General features: G+C 39.3%; 1 pseudogene; it reads left to right on the top strand.

Moving 5' to 3' along the window:
• Nucleotides 1-16,762: 16,762 nt before the first annotated feature.
• On the top strand, nt 16,763-18,250 carry LOC122042303 (annotated as a pseudogene).
• The last annotated feature ends 2,212 nt before the right edge of the window (nt 18,251-20,462 follow it).

The raw sequence follows: 20,462 nt of genomic DNA, 5'->3' as shown, positions 1-20,462 counted from the left end.
AATACTACATTTGTTGACATCAGTACTATATCTGTTTTACCATAAAAGACCAACAGTATAAAACTTCATACAAAGGCAAAATTCAAACTCACATCATACTATATATGTTTTATCATAAGAAGCAAAAGACGAGATAAATTAGTCAAATGTATTTTTCAACAATCCATTATTATTTGATAATATAGTTGATGTAACATGGGCCCGATAAGTGATCATCTTCATATCATTTGCAAACATCCAGATATCATCTATGTCACGAGATAGACACTCCACCCACATATATGCATAGATGCCACAATCCAAAGTTGCACCTTGATGTCAACACTGTTCTCTCAATACCTCATGACTACCTATGTCTAATCCTGAAAGATGAAGTATGCAATCAACTAAAAAATGTGCCTACAAAAATGGGAATGGTTTTATACTGCAATCTTAAACTTATTGGAGTAGAATATCATTAAACTCATGTAAACTTTAGTTGTCCCAATTGCAAATGAACTATGATTTGAATTCCACACTCTGAAATTGCCTTCAGATGTTTTAAAAACCAACAAATACTAATGTCATCTGTCATTAATTTGGAAAATGATATATTTACATCTTCTAAATATATCTTCATTTAGTTCTTACAATCTACCCCTAGTCATGGATGTCAACCTCACAAGAAAAGCTCAGTAATCCATGTTGTATATTTGCTTGTTTACCGTATAGCTCCAAGTACTAAAACACTTCTTGCTACACATTCAAAACAAAATATAATCATATATCTTAATCTAATAAGAAGTAAAATCAAATATCAACTATCGAAATTGAAATTGGCTACGAACTTGCATAGTTGTGTCCATACAATAAACCTTAAATCCATAAGTCAGATTGTGTTTTTTATAATTCTCATAAAAATATTTATGATTTGACTTTGAACAGGCTCACCAAACAAAAAGAATGGAATATAGGTCTAGTTAAGCTCAGGAACACATCTTGCAAAATGACAACACTATAGAAAGAGAAAAATAATTTTCATTATAAATTTTGAGAAAGAAGTGTTATAAATTTTCATTATAAAGTCTGCCAACAACTTTCTCTCTTCTTCAAATACTTCTTCATGCCCACAAATCGGCTCTCCCTTTATATACATTCATTTTAGTCTTGGTAGGACTCTTACCGTCCTCTTCAACATCTACCATAGAATTTACCTATGTGGCTACATGGTTAGCAACAATATAAAACTATTAGACTTCAAAATAACAAATCGGTGATTTATGCTCTATCTACCTTTTCTCCCCTTCCTCTTATGTTTTGGTGTTGAGCTAAGCGGAGTCACAAACATCGACACTTTTCTTTTTGGCACATGATTAGCACTAGTCCTCACAGTATCCAGAATAGAAGATTAAAAAATGCTAATCTTCTTTGCTTTTGAAGCAACAATGTCACTACCAGAAACGTGCTCTTCCAATCCATCACCATTGTGCCTCTCATCAGTTGAAGCATTCCTCGAATCAGATCCTACCAATCATATATTTTCTCTATCCAATTAAGAAAGAACATTTTTTACTATCAAATCAAGCTCATCGTCAAAGTTAGCAGTTGACTAAGTGTTCACTTCCACATTCACATAGCCAAGCAACCCAGCATCTTCATTCTCACCACTGACTTTAACCTAAACATTCTTATTCTCTTCAAAATCTTTCTTACCATCTAAATCTTCACTAACTTTTTCTGCCTCCTTATCATTACTCTTATCTGCACCACTTAGTTCAATCATCTTCATCGTATTATCAAGTCCAGAACATCTCACACAATGTGACTTATGAAAACTCAAAGTAATATGGAAAAAAATATCTTATCATCATTATTTAATATAATAATTTTATTATTTCTATATTTACTGAAGAACTTCTTTGCTTGCCACTTAATAGTATCTCCTCCTCCAGAAATGATACTATATCTAACACCTTTTCATAATTATAAATAAAATGTCACTTCTACAATCATATTTATAAAATACTATACTAAAGATATAGTAACTTACCCTAGTAACATCAATGGCTATAAATAATCTCTCAGCAATATCATGTTTGATTGAAATCTTACTCCGTTCCCAGCAAAACAACTAGGGGAAACAACATAAAAAATGTACATGTCCAAACGAAAGAATTCTTTCATATAGTCATGCTTGAATACATAAAGAGATTAATATAATAATATGAAATATATCAAAATCGTACTTCAAAAATTTAAAACTCTCCATCAAGCCAACAGTACAACCATCTATATACATTTTGCTCCCAACCTTTCCTTCTCTATTACCGCTATGTAAGATAATTAGGTGGCACAAAAAACTATATGCTGCATCACCCCATGAGTAATCAAAGAACCTCGTTAGGTTATCAATGTAGGACATAATAAAACGAGGAGTAGAATAATTACCAACAGAAAAAATAACACAGTTAAATAGAAGACAAATAAACATCCTAACAAAATCATCTACTTTAGAACCTTCTTTGATCTAGCTAATAAACCTATAGTATCATGAATTATAGTCATATTTACATTGCCAACTTTTCCTCTAAATAGCCAAGCAACAAATTTGGACTCCATGGTCATATCCAAATCAAACAGTTGGCCGACATCGAAAAAAATCAAGGACGATGTTATACTCAGTCGATGTGAATGGAACACTACAAGAAAAAAGACATACAACAACGGTTTTTCACCGTTGTCGTAGGTCATTTTTAACTATTGTTAAAGGCTGTGTTGTTAAAAGGAGTGGCAAACGACAACAGTTTTTAACCGTTGTCTACGAAGGCAAAGACAACATTTTAACAACGGTGAAAAACTGCTGTCTTTTCCTACAAAGACAACAGTTTTTCACCGTTGTCTTTGAGCGTATGCCTAGGCTCTTCAACAACAGTTTTGAACTGTCTACGACAACGGCTAAAAAGCGTTGTCTTTTTAGCCAATGACATTGGTTTGACAACGGTTAAAAACCGTTGTCTTTTTAGGCAACGATGTTAAATAACATCAGTTTGTCACTATTGTCTTTTAACGCCATTGACAACAGTTTGACATATTTAAACTGATATCTTTGGGTACAATATACAACATTTTGACAATAAATAAAAAACTTATTAATCTTTTCCTACTCAATGGTTTATAAAAAACATCCAGTGCAAATTTCATTGATAAAAAACCTACATAATCAATATTTACAATGCAGATATTCCAACATTCAAACATCACAAAAGTACCAAACATCAACATTCAAACATCACAAAAGTTTGCACAGCCAAAAGTTTATATATATCACACATAATAGTCCAAAATATCATGTTTTGTTGGAGCACGTCTTCTCTACTTGTGCATCTTCTAAACAGCCTGAGTGTCTTCTAAACTACAGCCTTTTCTAGTTTCTCCTCCCTCCTAGCTTCTCTTTTCTTCTCCTTTCACAGAAACTGCAGCATATGATTGCAAGTTAATTCATTTCCCAGGAGTAAATGGCATAAAAAATGGATCTCTTGGAAATTTCACACCTGACCTTATTACAGTTTTACAAAAACTCAGAGTAGTATGTCTTAAAAGACCAGCTATATGACTTTACAAGTAACTCTTAAGTATGGTAAACCAAACCTATCAACTTTACATATACCAAAAAAAATTCTATCCAATTTGAAGCATATAGAATCTAGCTAAATTCACAGAGCAAGCAATGGCTTAGAGCAACAACCAGATTCTGGTTCTATCATCGAGCATCAAAAAAGCATTATAGAATCTAGCTAAATTAGACATGAAAAATCAAGTTCCAACTTATTTCCGGAGCATACAAAATCACAAATACAAACAAGGGCTGAAGCAACAAAGCAGCACACAGAGAATTAAACAAACAAGCTTTACTAATTTAAATTCACAGAGCAAGCAAATTGATCAACCCACAATTATCATAAGGATCTACTCTCTTGATACTCAAATAGACTCAGTAAACGACCTAACTTCTAGCAGGAATCAAAATTCCTAACTATATTAGCATTTTCCCCAATTCATATTCGAATAAAATTCTCCGACAATCATGCAAAAGCATAGAGATGGTTTATTTAGTTTTTATACGGAATAGAGAGTAGAAAAGAGCAATCCAAACTTCCGACAACATCATAGAGGATACCGCTAATTAGATCATGGAAATCACATAGATAGAACTAGTAAAGAACATAAAAGCCCAAGATTTAACGATGAGACTGAGGGATTTAACAAAGGACATGCATCTAACCATGTATCAAACCAGAAATTAATATGATCTTCACCTAAACGCCATCTAATCTGCTCTTCTGCTACGTTTCTCATCTGTAACGTCCTGTGCAGTTGCTAGATGTTTAAGTCTTGTTAAACAATGAGAGCGAGGATTGTTTAAGTCCTGTGCAGTTGCTAGATCATGTTTAACGTTGAATACTAATTGATTTCTGTAACGTCCTGTAACGTTGAATTCTAACGTCCTGTGCAGTTGCTAGATCATGTTTAACGTCCTAGCTCTCATCTAATTCGAACAATGCTCATTGGATGCTCGAAAGCTTCAGGTTCGATATGCTTAGTTCGATAGCTTCAGGTTGGGTACTCGCTCACCAGCAAAGCCTATCGAGTCTACAACAATAGGACTAAATTGATTGAAGAGTCCTCTGATGTAGCTTTTGAAGAAATCCCTAACTCAAATGATCAATCAAGGGCTATAGGAGAAATTCAATTTGAACTTAGAAATCTAAGTTTGAATGATCAAAATGAAGAACGAGTCGAAGTTGACTCTGATGTTGATGAACAAAGGCAACAAAGAACTCAATCTGATCCTTTGCCAGATATTGAGTCCTTGCCTGTGCCTAGTGAGACCATTCATGAGGCACCATCAACACCAAGACAATCTAGGATAGCCTCGAGTCATCCCCAAGACCAAATTGTGGGAGACATTCAACAAGGGGTTAGGACTAGGTCATTCTTCAGAAATGAGTCTAATGAAGTCGCATTGATTTCAGAGATTGAACCGAAATTAGTTGATGAGGCATTGCACGATCCTGATTGGATCATAGCTATGCAAGACAAATTAGGTCAATTTGAAAGAAGCCAAGTGTGGGACTTGGTTCCTAGACCTAAGAAGACCACCATTATTGGAACTAAATGGGTCTTCAAAATAAGTTAAACCAAAAGGGAGAGGTAGTAAGAAACAAGGCAAGACTAGTAGCCAAGGGCTATAGTCAAGTTGAAGGCCTCGATTATGATGAGACCTATGCTCCTGTGGCACGATTGGAGTCCATTCGTTCAATGCTAGCTTTTGCTGCACATAGAGGTTTCAAGCTCTATCAAATGGACGTCAAATCGGCCTTCTTAAATGGTTTCATTAAAGAAGAAGTCTACGTTGAACAACCACCGGGGTTTGTGAATACCGAAGCTCCAAACCACGTGTTCAAGCTCAAGAAAGCTCTTTATGGGCTAAAACAAGCACCTCGAGCTTGGTACGAAAGGTTGTCGACTTATCTATTAGAAAAGGGTTTTGTAAGGGGTCAAATAGACCCAACACTATTTCTTCGTAGAGATGGTGAAAATATTTTTGTAGCCCAAGTATATGTCGATGACATAATTTGTGGCTCAAATAACAAAGGCTATTTAAATGAATTTATCACTCACATGGAAAGTGAGTTTGAAATGAGTCTTGTGGGAGAATTGACATTCTTCTTTGGACTAGAAATCAAACAAACTAGAGATGACATTTATGTCCATCAAGCAAAATACACTCAAGAGATGCTTAAGAAATTCAAAATGAGTGATTCTAAGGAAGTATCCACTCCTATGGCGACGAGCACTCGTCTTGACAATGATGAGAGTGAAAAATCAGTTGATCTAACGCAATATAGAAGCATGATCGGTAGTCTTCTATATCTCACAGCTAGTCGACCGGACATACTTTTTGCGGATATGCGCTAGGTATCAAGTCTGTGCCAAGGAATCTCACTTAATTGCAGTTAAGAGAATTCTGAGATACCTTAAAGGCACAATTAGAGTAGGTCTTTGGTACCCTCGTACTGAATCATTTGACTTGATAGGTTATACCGACTCCGATTATGCTGGGTGCAAATTGGATCGGAAAAGTACGAGTGGGGGTTGCCAATTTTTAGGTTCATGTTTAGTTAGTTGGTCAAGTCGGAAGCAACATTGTGTTGCTCTCTCCACGACCGAGGCTGAATATATTTCCATGGAAGAGAGTGTATCACAGTTGTTGTGGATGATACACACCCTAGAGGATTATGGACTCTCTTATAAGGGTGTACAAGTGCTATGCGACAACATTAGCACAATCAACCTAACTAAAAATCCAGTCCATCATTCGAGGACCAAACACATTGAAGTGCGTCATCACTTCATAAGAGATCACGTAGCTAGGGGAGACATTGTGCTCACATATGTGGAGTCAAAGTCAAACCTAGCCGACATTTTCACCAAACCCCTTCCGGAAAATGAATTTAGTCATTTAAGGAGGGAGTTGGGGATGTGTTTGGCTCCTTAGGTCATTAGAACCTCACCATGATCAATAAGGACTATTAAAATGACAAGAGTAATTGGGAAACTGATTTGGGCAATTTGGGGACATCTCACACAAACGATAAGGTTTAACAAATTGTTTTTGTTTGCTAGAAATGGGGTGAGATGCTAGGAACAACCAATTTATTCAAAATATACTATGCATCCCTTGAATAAGTAGGTTGAAGAGACATAAATTGAGTATGGGGAAGGTCATTACATAATTCATGTGTATTTGACTCCTAGATCTTACTCATATATTCCAACCAAGGAATCTTGGTTGGACTTTTGTCTAGAAATTATCTAATCATGATTGATGTGTTGATTGATACTTTGGATTGGTATCTTTAATGATAAGATGAGTTGATAATGTAAGAATAGTAATTTAGGATATATTTTGACAAATTTGAAACTAAACATGACAGGGTTGGATATTTCAGGTTTTGAAACTCTGAAATGTCTGAAACTAACTTGTAACTTAATAAAAAAAAAAACCTAGAATGTTAGGACTTTCAGAGCTTGCAATTAGGAAATGTTCTTGTTCGTAGATGTTTAAGTTCTGTGTTCTGAATTTGAGAAGTTCTGAATTTTCAGAATTCTCGAGAGAAACGACTGCGAAGTCAGTTGCTCGAATTCAGATATCAGAAATCTGAATTATCAGACACTGATCGGTCTCACGACCGATCAGAAGACTCTCTGATCGGTCCACCGTCCGATCAGGGGTCCTCCAGATATCTTCGTGCTCTCTGTTGGCTCACTGATCGGTCCAGGGACCGATCAGGAGGTTCTGGCACGCGACAATCACAAATGATCGGTCCAGGGACCGATCAGCTCTCTATGGTTCGCAGGAAGGCCCCTGATCGATCCGAGCACCGATCAGAGGGTTTCCTGATCGGTCACGGGGACCGATCAGACCCTTTTTGTGTGCGTTAAAATCGATCCTGATCGGACAGCCGTCCGATCAGATTACACTGTGCGCTACCCCCTCATTAAATCCTCCTGATCTCCTCTCTTCCCGATCTTCTTCTTTCTCACAACCCTAGCCGACCGACGCCCCGACACCCCTTTCTTCCTCTCGTATTCTCGACCCATCGTCTTCTAAAAGCCGAAGGTCAAAATGGCACCGAGGTAATCTCTCGATCTCTAATCTCTACTGTTATTGTCTTTGGCAGTTCACGTTATCATGGCTCTTACGGTGACTGTGGTTTGTGTTTGGTGGTTTGCCCATGGCCGGTGCTCTCTCTTTGTTTCCCATTGTCCAAATGGTTAGGAAGAAACCCACTAGTGGTGAGGGTACCTCTAAGGAACCAACCGAGAAATCCAAATCCAAGTCCAAAGCTCCTGCTACCTCCCGACCTCAACCGGCTAGTTCGGGGAGATTCCCCAACCAACAATTTGAAAAATCATTTAAGGAGAGGACTTTCAAATTACTCCCTTGTCGATCCGTTGATAAGAAGTTCATGCAGGAATCTTGTCCCTCTATTTTAGAAACCATTGCCTACTACAAGCTCGATTCTTTGGTTTTTCTAGAAAGGGACATCAACTTTGATCTAGTATCTGAATTCTATAACAACCTTCATCCGACTCCTGATGGTAGTTATAGAACAAGAGTGGCTAAGCAAAACGTTGATCTCAACATAATTGCCTTCTTTGAGTATTTAGGTTGTCGTTTGTGTTCGGGGACGGTGTTCTCCATTTATCCTGTTTTGCCTGAACCCATACCTCATCCTCTTAATGTCTCTTCTGACTCAATCTATGAGTACTTCTTTGGTCATCCGAGACTGGATGGTTTAGATGAGTTAGATGACGACTTTCCTACATTTGCAGCCCTTAGACTCTCTGCTCCTGACTACATCCTTTTCAAAGTTGTCACACAATGTCTTCTACCTATCACCTCTAAACCGTTGGCAGAAATTCGACCATATCACTGTCTGATGCTTTATGGGTTACGTCGACGTCTAGATTTTGATATTATGTCGAGTGTCTATATGTCTATCATATCCCATAGCGAACCGAGTGGCGACAACATCTATATGCCTTTTGGGCATATAATTACTGATTGGCTCGAGTCCATGGGTATTGACGTCTCTAGGGGGAGGATAGTGAAGATGGTCAGGCAGGATTGTCGACTTGGGAAACGTGCGTTTTCCAAGTCCGGAATCCTAAGTCAGGATGGGACGGTTAGGTGGAAGGATGGGAGGGCACTGGGTGAGCTACCACTTCCACGACAGGTTGCTCGTCCTCCTGCTGCTGCTGCATATGGCGAGGAGGATCCAGATCTGCGCTGGCAGATCGCTGAGCTGGAGAGTCGCTTTGATCGACACGAGGAGATGGTGACTGCTGAGTTTGATGGACTACGTTTACGGATTGACCAGCGCTACGATGACCTGCGCGGGCATATTGACCAGCGCTTCGATGATATGCGCAGTCATCAGGTGGTGACGCAGCAGTTGCTACTCGGATGGATGGCACGATACCCGCCTCCGCAGTCTTACCCAGGCTATCCATCCTCCAGCGTGCCGTCTCAGGATTTCACCCTTCCTGCCGATGATGATGATGCTCCTCATGTTGAGGACGTTGATTGATGTAGTCTGTGTGTCACCTAGTCTGTATGTATTTTGGATGCTATGTGTTAGTCTGACCTGGATATTTGTACTTCTGATGCTACTCATATATTTATGCTCCTCGGTTTTATATTTGCTTGCTTCTTATTATGCTTCATTTTCTGTATTTTTTATGCTGTTCCTATGCCATGATTTGATTGTATCTTTTGTCTTTCTTACTGTCATATTGAGACCTAAGAGGGAACTCTGGGTCGGTTAAGAGAAGGCAGTATGGTTTAAGGGGGAGCCTTTTGAGTTTTTGTCACCTCATTTGCACCTTTTCGGTGTTTGACAAAGGGGGAGAGGATACCTAAGTTTAGAAATGTATGAAAGCTTGATTTTAGGGGAGAGGATAAAGGGAAGGATCTTGATTCCCGTCATTGACTTGGTAGTGTATCCGTCTTAGGGGGAGGATCCCGATTTCCCTGAAATTATGGATATGAGAGTTTTTCTGATCTAAACTTAAATTGTGTTGTCAAACAACAAAAAGGGGGAGATTGTTGATACAGTCTGACCTGGATGTTGTTTTGATGTTGACACTGATTTAAGTTTGAATCAGATATTAAATTAACTCAGATTAATTACTAATCAAGGTTGACTTGGTTAACCTGATTGACCTGATTGGGAAAAGTCCAAGCAAGGAGCTTGGCACGGGAAAGTCCTGGTGAGTGAAGCCAGGCAGTGGGAAAGTCCTAACTGGGATGTTAGGCAGTTGGAAAGTCCTGGTGAGTGAAGCCAGGCAATTGGAAAGTCCTGGTGAGTGAAACCAGGCAATTGGGAAGTCCAAGTGTGGAAGCTTGGCATGTATGGTCGGAGAGGGTTCGGTAGCACGCTCTCTGGACCGTCAGGGGTGAGGGCAGCAAGCTTGGAAGCTTGACTCGAGACTCACAGCTTTGGATCGGTCTGCAGACCGATCCGGTGCTGATGTACGGTGATCGATCCGATTACTGATCGATCTGCGACCGATCGAGGCAACACTCGATAACTCGAGTGTATCTTGATCGGTCCGGGGACCGATCGGGAAAAAGCCTGATCAGGGTACTCTTGATCGGTCCGGGGACCGATCGGGATTCTCACTGTGGATCATTTGATCGGTCCGGGACCGATCGGATGATCCTGATGCGCCGAGTGGATATTGATCGGTCCTACGGACCGATCCAGCTGAGTTCGATCGGTCCGCAGACCGATCGGGAGCCGATATTCGCGTGAAGGGGTGGATCGGTCTTGGGACCGATCGGACAAGCACCTGATCGGTCACCGGATCGATCAGATAAATAAGCGTGGATCGGTCTGACCGATCCACAATATGCTTGTTTGCATGCGCTTTCTCTTATTGTTTCTGATTCGCAATTGCTTTTACCTATTTCGTGTCTAACCATCTGCTGTAAGCTTTCTCGAAGTTACAGGTTACAGATTACTTGATGTTGGGTGAATTCAAATTAAGGATCATTAGTAGAAGGCGACGAAAAAGCCTTTGCTGTGTCTCGCTGCGGACAAACCAGTTTTGGTAGCAACGTCTCGTTTGCGATCTGCTGGCAGCCGTTTGGTCAAAATCAGCTTGACTTGTGCTGATAGGTTCAAGCTCAGAGGTACCAGTGGAAACGAGGATGCCATTGGTGGGAGCTGAGACAATCAGACAAGGAAGAAGCGTGATTGGCGACGTCGTGGACGGTTGCAGGGATTTGCAGGGATTTGCTGCAGGTTTGGCAGAGATCCGTTACAGAGCAGAGAGGCATATGAAGGTGGAGAGGAGAGGCTCTCGTGATAATGCTTTTTGTGCTCTTGCTGTGAAAAACACTGTGGAGAAAAACTCTCTGGAAGATTGAAGCAGTGTGTTTGTTCTTCGCTGATTGTGGCTGTGAGCTTCCTTTGATCATTTCACTTGAGCCACTACTGTAAGTCTTGTGCTTAATTTCTTACTGCTGTTAAAGACTTTGTGGAGAGGTTACTCCACCGAGAAGGAGAATCCTTTAGCCGGATAGCTTCCGGGGTGTGATCTACCGAAAGATCAAGAGGATTCGTCCACCTTACGGACACGCCGAGGAGTAGGGGCAAGTTATCCCCGAACCTCGTAAATCTCTGAGTTAGTGTGCTGTGCTTTCTTGTTTTAGTTTTCTAATTCCGCTGTGCTAACAAAGTTCTTGAAGAAATTTGTGTTTAGTGCTTTTCAAAGAGGCTATTCACCCCCCTCTAGCCATCTAAGGTCCCAACACATTCCATTGGATTGTAGGTTATTTTCTTTGTAACGACTTGGATGCTGAGATCTCTAGTTATGGTATCATCTCCTAGAAGCCAACATGACTACATGAAAGGCAAGCAAGGTCATGGATTCTAGTGAGTACTTAGATAGCTTGAACCTTCCTAAAGTATCATCTCTAGTTATGGTACAATCGTTTTTCAGAAACTTAAGGGGAAGTTGTTGATGTAGTTGTACTTGAGTTGGACTCATTTTAATGTGTTAGTAAAATGTATGACGTTATGTTTAAGTTGGACAAAACCTCTATATCTTGAAGCTTTAATCCATACAACAAACTTTAATGAGAAAAGTAAATGACCAAATTAAAGATAAAAATATGTTATAGCTACATGCGCAAAAGGCAAAAATAACATATTCTGATGCATAAAGCAGTTATTGGGCTGCGCGAGTAATCCAATAAAGCATCAGGCTGAAGACATTCAGAACATAAAAATAGGGGAACTTAAAGAACAGTGATTATTGGGCTATCAGATCAAATACCAAACTAAAGCATCAGGCTGAAGACATTCAGAACATAAAAATAGGGGAACTGAAAGAACAGTGATTCCTATTTCAGAAATTCAGATATCATTTATTTGTGACACCCAAGAAATGTTGCAAGTATTCTGCAAACAAATCGAAGTAACATCAACCTTAAGTTTAGCATGGAAAACTTTTGATCGGGTTAAGTAGACATTACTGTCCTGTCTGAAAGGATCTCTTACTTCCAAAGGCAAGTAATTATCCTACAATAGTAGAAAACACAAGAGGAGAAAACTAAGTAATCTCAAGACAAAAGCAAGATGGATAAGTGAAGTATCAGATAACATAAAGTAGCACCAGGGTTGCAATATCATCAATGCAACCATTGGTGTCGACTTATCACACCTCAGTACGTAGCTCATCGGTTGTCCCAAAGCCAACCACATATCCCTCAAAAGGTCCAACATAGTCCATCTAAGGAGCCTCCTTCATCCATGGATTGATGCAGTAAATCAGCTTCGACTTTGTAAAAACAACCTCTCCGCCTTTCCCTTACAACACCTCCTTCGAATCAGAAATTAAAAAAAAAAGGAAAACTTTTTCCAATCTGGAGTGCATTCCCACCATCGAACTGCATTTCGATCCCGCACAAACGAAAAAATAATAATAAATACAAGAATCAGATGAAGGCGTAAAGAAGTTCACCCCTAGTACAGCAAAGAATACCAGCGCATGGCCCGTTGGTCGGGATCAAACCCAAAAAGCAAGGAAACCTAGCATCAAACTCAAGCTCTCCTAAATACCATCAATTCTCCTTACTTCGGGCACCAGCTTCCTTGGTTGGGATGCATCGTAGGGCTCAGTACTCGAAAAACATGGATATGCGAGAGAACTGGGAATCGACTCCGCGGAACGCTAGTCGGAAATGTCTTCGACGAAGGAATCAAATCTATGGGCGATGACAAGCTGATTATTGGGCTGCGCGAGTAATCCAGCTTTGCCCTGCAGGGAAGCGTCGCCCTCGCGGTCAGTGACGACTGGGAGGAGGATTTGTAGAAGTAGTGATTATTGGGCAGCGCAGCTTGGAAAGGAATGGAGAAGGGGCGACGGGTTTAGGGCTTGGAGAGGAAAGGAGAAGGGGTGACAGGTTTAGGGCTTGGAGAGGAAAGGAGAAGGGGCGGTGGGTTTAGGGCTTGGAGAGGAAAGGAGAAAGAAAAATGTGAAGTAGATGAAGAGATCGTAAAGGAGGGGGAATGCGGCGGTAAAAACATTTCGAGGAGAGGGAAAGAAAAAACGCGGCGGCAAAAAATGGTGAAAGGGAAAAACGGTGAAGGGAAAAAATAATGGTATTCAACAACACTTAATAGACAACGGTTTTTAAAAACTGTTGTTGTAATCCCAAAAAATAGTGTACATAGACAATAATTTTCAAAAACTGTTGTCGTACCCTTTAAAAACCGTTGTTGTATCCCCAAAAAAACATAAATAGACAACGGTTTTTAAAAACCGTTGTCATAGGCCAAAAAAATTACTAAACGACAACAGTTTTTGTTAAAACCGTTGTTAAAAGGTAAAAAGACAACGGTTTGGTATAAAACCGTTGTCGTTTGAATGTTGTTGAATGACATTTTTCTTGTAGTGGAACTACAATGTTGTCACCAAATAAGAAAGAACGAGAAGGCAACTGCTAGATTCTCTTAAATACTAAATCTATTCTGGTCCTACTAATGGGTATTTTAGGCATCTTGAGCCATGGAACAAGTGGAGTGCTTTTAATCCTCTCTTTTTGTCTATTACCCAAATTCTATAACACTTCATCCAATACTTATCTGAAATATGTCGGTGAACAACGAGAATAAGATTGCTTGCTTCTCTTGCTCTTGCTCCCCATAACCTTCTTTATTTTTAGAGGTTTCTTTCCCATTTCTATATAAAAACAAATTAACAATTTAGAAAAAAATAAATTAATTTATCAGTCATACCATTAGGTGCAAAACATACAAATTTGGGTATCATATCACTTAAATTGAGTACATTATTCAGTTTATTGATAATCACTACCTTTTAATTATTCAATTGAAGAAGATAAAACACAAACATATTTATAAAATTGCAACTAGAAATCTAGAATCCAATTTTAATTAACCTAACACTATTGACAACACTAAAAAACAGGAACAATTTAGCCAAAACTATTTTATTTATAATTCATGTCATAAAATACAACCCATGAAAAATTAGATATCAAAGCGCTTAAATTGAGTTTATTATTCATTTTATTGAGGGGTAATTTATTAAAATATTCTTAATGTTTCAATCATGTCCCAATTATATCCCTAAACAACCAATGAAGATCTGGTAAATGCTTGAAGATCATTCATAACATAAGTAGTAGAAGCTTGGAATACATAACATAAGCACATATGTTTATCTCGATACATCTATCAACCTTCATTACAAAAAAAAAAAAAAACTACTTAGTATCATCTCTAACATCGAGAGATTTCAATTGTTGTTGTATCTCATCTAACATCCCTGCAACCTTTAAACAATGGGTATGATGTTCATTTGCTAACTCTAACTGTGCATCCATAAGTTTAGCTAGCATCTTATAATAGTCGGGTTTAATAGAACTCGAAGCGGCAATTAAGCTTGATGCAAATGTTGAGCTTGAAGGTTTCTTCTCAGCACGGATAAAGGTGGCAGCTTGTTTCTCTTTGTATGGAATAAATGCTATTACTGCTTCCTCACTAGTTTTATAGGACTTATATACAACTCCGCTAAATTTGTTAACTTGTATTTGTGTTTCTTCCCGAGTGTTATAAATGTCAGGCTTCCATCCAACAAACATGACATATGTCTTGCCCTATAATTACAACAAAAATTTCCCATCTTATTTTCAAAATACAATAAATAATAAAAAATTGAAATTGAAATAAAATGGCTCACCGTATCTAAACTTATTTACTCCTCTTCCTTCTTCTTCTACTCGATTTTGATGATCACGACGTGTTTTCCAGTTTGCTTGTATAGGGGGAAAAAAACACATGCTCATTCCATTAATTATAAACAATGGAGTTACCGAGAAGGATATATTTAGACACATTTAATAATATAAGGGACACATTTAACCCCTAAAATTCTTTAGGGATGTAATTGGGACATGATTAAAACAATAGGGACTTAATGAATGATCTCATGTATTGATAATCATTCTCTTTCAATTCTTTAATTGAAGAAGATAAAACATAGCATATTCATAAAATTACAATTTAAACATCAAAATTAATTTTATTCGAGCTAGTAGAATTGACACCATAAAAAATTAGAACAATTTACCCATTCATACCATAAAGTACAAACACAAAATTTTTTGGGGCAATAAAGTTCTTAAATGAGGTACATTATTCAGTTTATTGATAATCACTATAAAAAACTCATATATTTCATTCATTCCTTAAATTGAAGAAGATACAATACAAACTCATTTATAAAATTATAATTTGAACATTGAAACTTAATTTTATTCAACCTAACAAAATTGACAATACCCATGAACTAAAGCTTTGATTTTCACACCATTTTATAGAAACATACACAAAATAATAATCTTAATTTTATTCTATAAATAAGAGTATAAATCAATCAAAATTTAGGACATAAAAACATAACTTACCTTCTACTTGAATATGTCTCTTTCTGCCTTCGAAATACAACGCAAACCACTGCTTCACGTTAGCAATCCTCTGATTGTTTCGATTACCACATTCTTACTTCTTCAAACCCGACGATGATCCTTGGGTTGAAGGTGAAAGTTGGGTTATGCACTCAAAGCTTTAAGTTATGCACTTGAATGTGAAAGTCGGGCTTTGTCGCCTCTATGATTTTTGCCTTCAACGTCGAAGGAATTATTTTGGATGGTCGCCTACAATTTAGGGTGGAAGTCGGGGAGGAAATTCACTGGAAGTCAAAGGAGTATAAAATGAGTTAGAGGAGTGTAAAATGAAGAAATAGAGCAATTTGGTAAATTGAAGCAGATTAGGGAGTTGAAGAACAGAAAGAGGTTTGGTCAGGGAGTGAGAACACATTTTATCCGACCCGTTGATAAAACAAAGAGATGTCTGCAAAAAATAATTACTTGTAATTTGGATATTTGATGGAAGATTAATGGAGGAATTTTAAAAGATATTTTATTAATTATAATGCATTAAAATTTTTAAAATATAACGGTATTATTGTAATTTTTTATCAAAATATTAAGGGGTGTTTGGTTAAATGATGAGAATGACTATGTATATGGATTTGATAGTAAAATGGAATAAGAATGAGAATAGAAATGAAACTCACTAGCTATATAAGTTTAGTTGATTCCCATAAATTTAAAAATTATTCCCAAATTGTCATTCCTAAATTCACAATCCAAACACTATCTTTTACTATCATTCCATTCTCTCATTCCTAAATTGATCAACCAAATACCCCCTTAGTAAAGCCACCGTTTATTACATTAGAGTAAATTTAAAATACAATTTACTTATATATATCAAAAAATTTAAATTTAAACTATCTTTGATTTCATCTAGCTTGATCTAGCCTTGTTGCTTAGAAGATTCTTCAATTTTGTGGTTGCTAATTTGCGTGAAAAGATGAGATAAGATTTAGTTCAATATCATGGATTTGGTTCCAAAATCTAATGGTATACTTCAACCTCGAGCCGCCGTGGGGCCACTAATTTGACCGGTAACGCGGAGTTAAGCAATCTCACCGTCGATCAAAGCTCCAAATCGGAGTCTCCAATTTGGCCGTGCTTGGCGGCTCCCTTGAGCCACGCCGTCACCACTGACCTCCTCAGTCTCACTCCCACTCTCTATAAAACTCCCTCGAAACATCTCCTGAACACGGAAAATTCGAAACATCCCCCGAACCACCCTACTCAATCTCCGGCGAGCCTATGGACCATACCGAGGAGATTGTCATCGTCGGCGCTGGCCTCGCTGGCCTCGCTGTCGCCGTTGGGCTTCACCGGAAGGGGCTCAGCAGCCTCGTCCTCGAGTCCTCCGACACTCTGCGTGCCGCCGGCTTCGCCCTCACCGTATGGAACAACGCCTGGCGAGCTCTCGATGCCCTCGGCGTAGGTGACTCCCTCCGCCACCACCACCTCCGCCTGCAAGCGTAACTCTTATGCCCACCAAACTATGATCTCCGATAAAAACTCCTACTTAACCTGTTAAATAAATCTTTGCAGAGTGGTCGTTTCTTCTGCTTCCTCTGCTTCGCTCGTCACGAAACTACCAGCCAAGGAACACGAAGTGCGCTGCGTGAGGAGGAACCTCCTCGTCGAAGCTCTCGCCGGGGAGCTTCCCCACGGCACCATAAGGTACTCATCCAAGGTCGTCGCAATGGAAGATTCCGGCGAGTCGAAGCTCCTCCACTTGGCTGATGGATCCACGCTCAAGGCAAAGGTGGTCATCGGCTGCGACGGCATCAACTCGGTCGTCTCCAAAAGGCTGGGCCTAAAGCAGCCGACTTTCTCCGGCCGGTACGCCGCCCGTGGATTCACCGTCCTCCCCGACGGCCATGGCATGAAGCCGGAGTTTAAGCAGTGTAACGGAGAGGGATTCAGAGCAGGGGTACTACCCTGCGACGAGAAGAGCCTCTACTGGTTCTTCACTTGGTCTTCCGACGGAAAGAAAGAGACGATCCAAGACGCCTTGATGGTGAAAGAGTTCGTGCTCGGCAAGGTGAAAGCCGCTGAAATACCAGAACAAGTCGTCGAAATCATAGAAAAGAGCGAGCTGAGCAGTGTGGCATCCGCCCCATTAAGATACAGATCGCCATTAGACTTGCTGAGCGGAAACATCTGCAAGGGAAACACCTGCGTGGTAGGCGATGCGTTCCACCCCATGACTCCCGACCTCGGGCAAGGAGGCTGTTCGGCGTTGGAAGATGGAGTCGTGCTGGCCAGGTGTTCGGGGGAGGCTCTCTGCGGAGGAGGAGATGGGGAAGGGGAAAGTCGCAAGGTTGAGGCAGGGCTGAAGGAGTACGAGAAGGCTCGGAAATGGAGAGCCATCGTTGACTTGTTGTTGGTTCATTTGTGTTGGGATTTGTTCAAGAAAGCCGCAACTGGTTTCTGCGTCTGGTGAGAGAGAGAGTTTTGGCTGGTTTCATGGTTGAACGGCTGTTCATTGCGGGGAGCTTCGATTGCGGCAAATTGTAATATTAATTATTGTGCTTTAGTTTGCACTGTAGTCGGTAGTGTATAAAAAGAACCAGTCGAGCAATAATACGAAGCAACCAAATTTGATGTAAACTTATTGGGACTTTGTTCGGTTAGAAAGTGAATGGCAACCAACGAGGAATTATTTATTGTGAATGAGACTTTGATTTTATATTGGAAAGTGAATGGAAATAATGAGGAAGTGTTATTGTAAATGAGATTTGATTTTATATTGAAAGTTTTAATATATATTGATTGATTTATATTGATTTATCTATATTGATGATGTGAATAAATAAATAGGGAAAGTCACTCTTTCACTCGTGGGTGTGCATGGATGAGTGTAAATTCAGGATCCAGATTGCACTAAACCAAGTTTACTCGTATGCGAACACAATTTATGTGCGCCGAATGACAAATTGGTTGAGGTAAAAATTTTCCCAAACAAATGGACCAATGTATTGCTAATGTCGGACTGATCGAGACAATTTTTTTTTCAAATGAATAGACCAATGTTTTGCCACATAAAGCTGTAAACAGTCAGAGTGAAACATTAACATTTCAAAACTCGATGAATAATGATCATTAAATAATATCATTGTTTTGAGCCTCTATATAAGGAGACTATGATTACAGATAAAAGAATAGAACACACATGAAAAGAAAAGTTGAAGCTCTCTACCCACATTCTCCCTCGCTCTCCTCTATCATGCATCTCTTGCTCGGCGGTGTACTTGTGATAGCAGTCGAGTGCCTCTCAGTTCACCATAACCATTAGTACTTTGTGTGTATCACAGTTAACCATTGTATCCTGGGAAACAGATGATCCAAAAAAATCTTAAAGCATAGCCGAAGGTGGGGCAAATTTGTTTCAAGGAAATTGCGTCTATCGCAGGCCTTGACACTCAGACTCTGCACTCTACAGTCAGACTCGGCAGTCGGACTCTACACTCGACAGTCTACATTCGGCACTTGGATTCTGTTGGTGCAGCGGAGGCTGGCAAGAGGGGGGTGAATTGCTGAAAACACAAAATAAAAATACCCTCCTCGGATTTCAACTCAATTAATGCAATAGTAAATAAGTAAAGGCAGAAATAAAATTAAACTAAGCAAGGAAATAGAAATTAAGTAGAAAACAGGATTTAACCTGGTTACAACCAAGGAGGTTGTTAATCCAGGGCAGTAAGAAAAAGCTCAGTAGAAAAATCTCCTTTGCTGAAGGCGGAGAAGCCTTTTACACTTTGGAAGCTTAGAATTATTGCTAGGAATGGCTACACAATGATTGCTTGAGTTGTTGTTGAATTCCTAGCTCCAGGGGCCTTTTTATAGCTTCTGGAAAGTCTATCTCGAGGGTCCAAGGCGCCTCCAACAAGGTTTAAGGCGCCTCCAACTCGATCTGCGGATAAAACTTTATCCGCAGCGCAAACGGTCAAACTGGACTGCTCAAGGCGCCTTAAACAATCATTCAAGGCGCCTTGATGTGTTCAAGGCGCCTTGATGTGTTTAAGGCGCCTTCTGATAATTTACCCTTTCTGATAATTTCACCTCTTTGTCTTCTTTCTTCTCCTCTTTAGCTTAGAAGCTCTGTTCTTTTGGGTGATTACGACCAACCGAATAGGGCTCACCCAACCCAATTCCCGGCCTTCTCCAGCCTTCCGTCCCGACAACGTCCCTCGAACGCCGCGCGCTCTTCACGCCCACCGATCCTCAGCACCTCGTTCCTTGGACGCACCGAGCCCGTCGGCTCCCTTCCGTGCCGTCCTTCTCGCGTCTTCCGCTCGACTTCCTGTGTTCCTAAGCTCCTGCACACTCAGACACAGGGATCAAACACAGCAGGACCTAACCAACTTGGTTGATCACATCAAAACTACCACGGGGTCCAACAATCTCCCCCTTTTTGATGTGCATCAACCCAAGTTCGAGTTAGGGTTAAAATAGACATAAAAAGTAATTTTAAAGAAAAAATTACTAAACTAACAAGTTAAGCATAATTTTTTGCATTTAGTAAAATTGCAATACTTTTTATAATAACAGAAATTTCAAAATTTTCTAACTCCCCCTAAACTTGTATTTTTCTCTCCCCCTTTGATCACAGCAAAAATGGGGTTAAAAAAATAACCTAAGTTAAGTGAAATGTATAGAATTTTCCAGAAGAAAATTTCTAACTAAAAAAAATTCTAAGGATTTTAAAAAAAATTCAAGTCAAAAAGCAAATTAAGTCTTTAGAATTTTTCAAGAAAAAAATATTTCTAAAAATGAATTTATAAACAACATTTTCAAAAATATTTGATTAAACTTTCAAAGCATTATTTAATTCTAATTTTAAAATGCTTTTTCAGAAAGTTAATTAAACCTTTCATTTCAATATTTC

Source organism: Zingiber officinale, chromosome 2A, assembly GCF_018446385.1.
Source record: "Zingiber officinale cultivar Zhangliang chromosome 2A, Zo_v1.1, whole genome shotgun sequence".
Taxonomy (NCBI): Eukaryota; Viridiplantae; Streptophyta; class Magnoliopsida; order Zingiberales; family Zingiberaceae; genus Zingiber; species Zingiber officinale.
Note: the sequence above shows the minus strand (reverse complement) of the source record. Positions and strands in the feature narration are given on the sequence as shown.